This window comes from Capsicum annuum, chromosome 12 (assembly GCF_002878395.1).
Source record: "Capsicum annuum cultivar UCD-10X-F1 chromosome 12, UCD10Xv1.1, whole genome shotgun sequence".
In the NCBI taxonomy this organism is placed as follows: domain Eukaryota; kingdom Viridiplantae; phylum Streptophyta; class Magnoliopsida; order Solanales; family Solanaceae; genus Capsicum; species Capsicum annuum.
The window spans coordinates 49,706,401-49,712,848 of record NC_061122.1 but is presented as its reverse complement, the minus strand read 5'-3'; the positions used below and the strand labels follow the sequence as shown (position 1 = coordinate 49,712,848).

The following is a 6,448-nucleotide window of genomic DNA, read 5'->3' as shown; positions in this document are numbered from 1 at the left end:
GTCTTCAATCATTAGCTATTTAATAAATAGCTAAATCCTCAATCCCTAATCTACCCAACAAAATTAACCATAATGAGCCCTAACCCAAATCAAAACCACAAAACAATCAATTTCAGCCAACAACCAGACCCAATTTCCAGCTGACCCAACTCACTCCTTTCTATATTGAGTGATACCAGCCCACTCCACCTAAGCTCAACCCGCCCCAAATCTTATTGTTTTTCTCCCTTAACCCGACAACAACAGCTGTATCAGCAAAAAATGTACAAAAAAACCACAGACAACAACAATAACTTACATCCACAGCAGCAACACGACAAAAACCAACAACAAACGGTGGCAACAATACCCGCGACACTGATTCGGACTACCGGATATTAAGAAATCTGGTGGTTTTCTCGCTTCTCCTCTCTTTTCCATCAACATCTCCAATTCTCCATCAACATCACCTCAATCCTCTTTTCTTTCCCTGCTTTTTCTGAAAAAACGCACACCCAAAAGGGCTCTTTCTCCTCACTGTAAGCTTCTGAAAAGGGAAGAATATGAAGATTCAATGGTTCTTAAAAGTATTCTTTCTTTGAATCAACGGAAAAAAACTGTTCATTTTGAAGAACCGAAATCGTCAAATCCAAAGTCTCAATCTTTTAAAGTTACTCTGAAAAGGTGATTTTTTCTTCCTTGAATTCTAAAAACCGTCAGTTTTTTCACTCAATTTTTGAACTTTTCAAAGCTTCTCAAAGAAGCCATTTGCAGCTAAATTTTGCCTATAAAAGGGGTTTTATATTCACCCCCCCCCCCCCCCCCCCCCCAAAAAAAAAAAAAAAGGGTTAGGTGGTAGATAAATTGGAGAATTTTTGAGTTTTTATTACACTTTCTGATTTACTAAGTTCTCTATTTTCTTTGTTCCGATTTACTCCTGCCGCTCTCATTGTTTATTTTCGTTGTTCGAACTCGGAGTCGAAGTCAGTGGTGGAATCGCTCTTTGACTTGTCTTCATAGTTCGCTCTACGAAAAAAGGTAATTACCATCTCCATACTTCTATGTAATTTGCTCTTTCTGTAGGTATTCGGTTGATCAGTATTTTTTTGTGTTTAATAGCTGGTTTTTTTACTTTTCGCTCACTGTAGTACTTAATTATTACATTTTTTGTATTCGTCTGACTTATAAGGTGAAGTGAAATGTGGTTTGTTTGCTCGTTTCTCCTTAGAACATTCAAGTTTCGAGTTTAGTATCAAAATCACTGTGTTGCTAAAACCGGCTGCAATTTTCAATAGTTTAATATAAAAAGTGCACCTTTTTTATCATTAATTTTTTTTTTCTTTCTTTTAGCATTCTAAATTTTGATCCATGTCTCGTTGCAACTTAGAAGCTGTTGGTTGAATCCCATTATGTATGTTCTTCCTCTGTTTTTAGTTCCTTTTACTCATATAGAGTCATCGATGTTCTCTTTGCTTGCCCAGAATTTGAGTGTAGTATGCACGGGTGGATACCTCTTTCCATCCTGTCCCTCGATTGTTGTCTCGATTCATGACTCGTGGAGTTAGTCTCGCGTATAGTGCTTTCGTTTAAAAACACGTTGGCTGCATTATTTGCTCAGCTTTGGTTAAAATCTTGTTAAAATGTGAAGATTTGCATTTATGAGACTTCCAGTGTTAATATTTGATGTTTTTCTCTTCCAGCTGTTATGTGATTTGAGATATAGGATTGTGTGCCTTAAATTTTTCTTAAATATCTAACTAGAATATGGATAAATTGAAACAGAATGTGCTCCTCTTAAGCCCGGGATAATATATGTTTCAAGTATTGAGTTAGTTAATTATAGTTTATTTCGATAAATCGAGTAGGATCTTAACTCCTTTCCTCCCTCGTTTAAGTTGGTTTTAATAAGTGTATGCACCAATATCTTTGTCAAACCTTTGTATTTAATATGTAATGGGATATTATGTGAAACGTTAGGCATATCTCCAGTAGAGGCATTGCAGGACATTAAATTTTCAATTCACTTGTCATTTACCATTATTTAGACAATGTTGTATTCAAATAGGAGCCAAAAAATGCAAGTTGTTTCCCTTTTTCCCATATAATACAATATGTCAACATTTGTTGAAGAGTTGAGTGTTTGTTAATCTGGTTTTGCCCATCCATGAGTATTTGTCATGACAAAAACAATAATTTGCACTTAATTGGTTTAGTCTTACATCTATGTCATACTGAGCCTTTTTTTTTTTTTTTTCTAGCCTTGATACATATATCCCTGTTTAATGATATGCTTTTGAGCCAACAAAAATGTGTTGTTGTTTTTTTCTTCCTTGTTTTCTAGAGATTGAAATGTTCTGTAGAAATGCCTATTAGTTTAAAAGGCTCTATTGCATCATAATGACCTTTTTAGTGCAACCAACCATGTGTTACAACATAAGCTTAGTTCAAATTAGTTTCAAAATTTTCCAAACAGTCAAAAGTTTTTGTTAGAGCTTAATTATATGATCCTTTTCACGTACTAATCCTTTTCTATCCCTTTTATGCATGAACCTCCTCATCGAGTCCATTGGACTCCCAACTATCGCATTCCGTCGGGTTAAGCCCAACCTCCATCGAGTCAAAGCCTCAACCGAATTCACAAATAGACTTATATACGCTAAAAAACACTGATATACAAATGTATACAACTGATATACGTTTGCAGCTGACTGCACTGATGTACACCGTATACACAGCGGCTTACTGCACTGATGTACACCTTATACACAGCGGTATACCCAAGAACGCAGAAAATAAGCTGCTGATATACAGAAGATATACAGGGGCAAAAAATGAGCTAAAGTCCATGGAATTGGTCCAAATTGGACAGATTTTTTAATGAAACGTGGGTTTTGGAGACCCACGTTCTACCGAATTGAACTAAGAGCGCTTTCTTATCAGAATAGATAAGACTGTAAACAAAAGGATTCTTTTCATAACCCCAATACATTTTGTATGCATATACTAGAATGGAATGATAAAAATAAAAGATTATGTCCAATTTGAAGTGATCTCAATTGATCCCTCGTTACTGCTCAGTGGAGCAGTAATAGGTAGGGATGACGGGATTTGAACCCGTGACATTTTGTACCCAAAACAAATGCGCTGCTACCAAGCTGCGCCACATTCCTTCAATTGTTCCACAGTGGAATTGTAGAGAATTCCTGTCTTGTTTTCCACATGGTTATTTTCTCCATTGATATATACAAATTTTTTGCTCATTTCGTCTTTTTGGTCTCACTTAACATATAATAGTAAAGGGAAAAAACTTCTCTTATATAGAAAATACTTATATACAATTATATACAAAATAAATATATAAATACAGAACTCGTCGTAAAAATAAATTAGTATTCTTCAAAAATTCTCGGTAAGAAAGAAAGGGATGTATTTTTTTTCTGTTTTAAGAAAAGGAAAATCTTATTTCCAAAATCATTGTACATTTCAATTTGAATTAGGAATTATGTGTCCAACTCTAAGCAGCCCTTAACTACATATGCATCTGATCATATATGTATTATCTATATTCCAACAAATAATACAAAAGGAGGTTTTTCAATGCGAGATCTAAAAACATATCTCTTTGTGGCACCAGTACTAAGTACGCTATGGTTCGGGGCTTTAGCAGGTCTATTGATAGAGATTAATCGTTTTTTCCCGGATGCGTTGACATTCCCCTTTTTTTCATTCTAGTTATTGTCATGGGAAGGAATGAAGAAAATTAGAGATCCAATCAAATATTGGTGATGAATCCCTCTCCCCCTCTTTTCTCTTTTTCTCCTTTTAAGAATAAGGGAGGAAAGAGAAAGAATAAAAAAGTGGATTCAACATTCGGGCTCAAGTTCGAATTAATTGAATATTAATCATAGAGGAATGAGGGTAAAATAGAAAATGGGGGTCTAGGGCAAGAGTATTATACAAGATACTTAAATGATTACTTAAATTTGCAATATACTTTAGAAAAATCGTTGTATTTTACTATGACTTTGCTTTACTATTACTTTATTTTCTTAATTTTAATCTTTTACTTTTAGAATTGGATTTCAAGTTAGTAACTTCTATTTTATCCTTTCTTCGTTTTGAATCGAAAATAGAAGAGTTGAGTAAATCAAAAATCCAAAGGAGGTTCATGGCCAAGGGGAAAGATGTCCGAGTAACGGTGATTTTGGAATGTACTAGTTGTGTTCGAAACAGTGTTGATAAGGTATCAAGAGGTATTTCCAGATATAGTACTCAAAAGAACCGGCACAATACGCCTAATCGATTAGAATTGAAAAAATTCTGTCCCTATTTTTACAAACATACGGTTCATGGGGAGATTAAAAAATAGAGCAAACCAAGTACCTGTGCCTTACCCTTTCAAGGAAGGGGAAAAAATGACATTATATATAACATATTTAAATAGAAACTAAACACATTCTATTTTTCAAAAATTCTATTTTATTTTGGGTGGATTTAAAATGAATTAGAATTAAGAAATAGGATTTTAGGGATAAGGAATAAATTAAACAAACAAACCATGGATAAATCCAAGCGACCTTTTCTTAAATTCAAGCGATCTTTTCGTAGGCGTTTGCCCCCGATTCAATCGGGGGATCGAATTGATTATAGAAACATGAGTTTAATTAGTCGATTTATTAGTCAACAAGGAAAAATATTATCAAGACGCATGAACAGATTGACCTTGAAACAACATGATTAATTACTCTTGCTATAAAATAAGCTCGTATTTTATCTTTGTTACCTTTTCTCAATAATGAGAAAAAATTTGAAAGAACTGAGTCGACCGCTAGAACTACTGGTTTTAAAGCTCGAAATAAATAGGCTTACTTTTTCTTTACTTGAATCATAATTACTCAAATCTAGATTCACTCAAATCTAGATTTTAGTATCGTGTCGTAAGAAACAAATGAATCGGAAAAAACGAAATCTGTTTTTATTGAATTGAACGTGTTCATTCATTTTGACTACTTTAGCATATTTTCTCATACTAATTTCTAACTCGTCCGGTAGAAGAAACCTCCATTTATTCTCAGGAGAGCGTGGGGAGCTTTTAAAGACTCCGGGTTGATTTTGTTCAAAATCATATAAAGACAATTCCTATTTGATATAGCTATTTGTGCAAGTATTTTACAATTAAGAAGCAACCGTCTATTGTAAAGATTGTGTATTAATTTACTATAACTATCAGAGACTCCCCCTTTGCGAATTGCTGCGTTTATTCGAGTGATCCACAAACAACGAAAATCTCTCTTTTTCCTACCCCTATCCCGATGAGCCGAAACTAAAGCTCTTATTTTCTGTTGAGTAATAGTTCTAGTAAGCCTTGAATGAGCCCCTCGAAAGCTTGATGCAAATAAACGAATTTTTGTTCTACGTCTCCGAGCTATATATACCCGTTTAATTCTGGTCATTGAATAAATGAAACTTTGACGAGTTACTAATTGATTACCTTTCTTTCAGTTATTCTTCCCCCCTTCCTAGTCTATTAATAACAAAACAGATTTTTCCAATGTATAAAATAAAAATTTCAATGGCTTTGACTACCTAACCTTCCCGACCACGATTTTGTTATTTTTTTTTTAGGTATTTCACTGCGAAATACGAAAGAAATAAGAAATTGTATTTTCCTAGGTATAAAAAATATAGTAAATAAAAGAAATAGTGGGTTCCTTCGTTTCTATGGTTACTTCTTAAACGGTGAGGTCTTCTCTATACACCGAAGCCTTTGCTTTATACTTTAATTTAATATATATTTAATCAACTAATTGATGTTATTGGGAACTTGTATAGTTCACACGCTTTGGCTCTACCCGTGAATTATCCATTCTAACTTATTTATTTGTATTTGCTTGAACACTTTGAAGGGGGGCCTTGGAGTAACTGGTAAAGTTGCTGCCATGTGACCAGGAGGTAATGGGTTCAAGCTTTGGAAACAGTCTCTGGCAGAAATACAAGGTAACGTTGCGTACGATACACCCTTGTGGTGGGATCCTTCCCTGGACACCGGCATAGTGGTAGCTTTAGTGCACTGGCCTATCCTTTTTTTTTTATTTGCTTGAACACTTTAATGGATTAATCTAAATAAATCCCTCAAGATATCGCCATTTTTCTTTTATCTTCATTTTTTCCTTCGTTACTTGAATTTCTATTTTTATTATTATTATTATTATTATTATTATTATTATTATTATTATTATTATAAGATGGACTTTATGTTAATCTTTTTGAACACAAACCTTTTCACATTAAAATGACTTTTTGTATGTTCTAAGTAATAATCGACCTCATTTAGGTTGAAGTGAATTTTCTCAAGCAATAAAAGAAACGGGTTTTCTTAAATTAAAATGTTCAAACTCTTCCATCGAGTAAATATTTCTTACTTAATAGTTCCTCTTAAATTCTTTCATTGTTAAGATTTTAAATTAGC

The 6,448-nt window shown here is 33.7% G+C and overlaps 1 long non-coding RNA gene and 1 other non-coding gene across 2 annotated transcripts; one reads left to right on the top strand and one right to left on the bottom strand.

The window, feature by feature from the left end:
* The first annotated feature begins 204 nt into the window (after positions 1-204).
* Positions 205-5,227, top strand: LOC124889534. Its single transcript, XR_007048598.1, has 2 exons — positions 205-663; positions 968-5,227. It is a non-coding gene; the product is annotated as an uncharacterized LOC124889534 (long non-coding RNA).
* TRNAP-UGG lies at positions 3,073-3,149 on the bottom strand. The gene has a single exon. It is a non-coding gene; the product is annotated as a tRNA-Pro (tRNA).
* Positions 5,228-6,448: the final 1,221 nt, after the last annotated feature.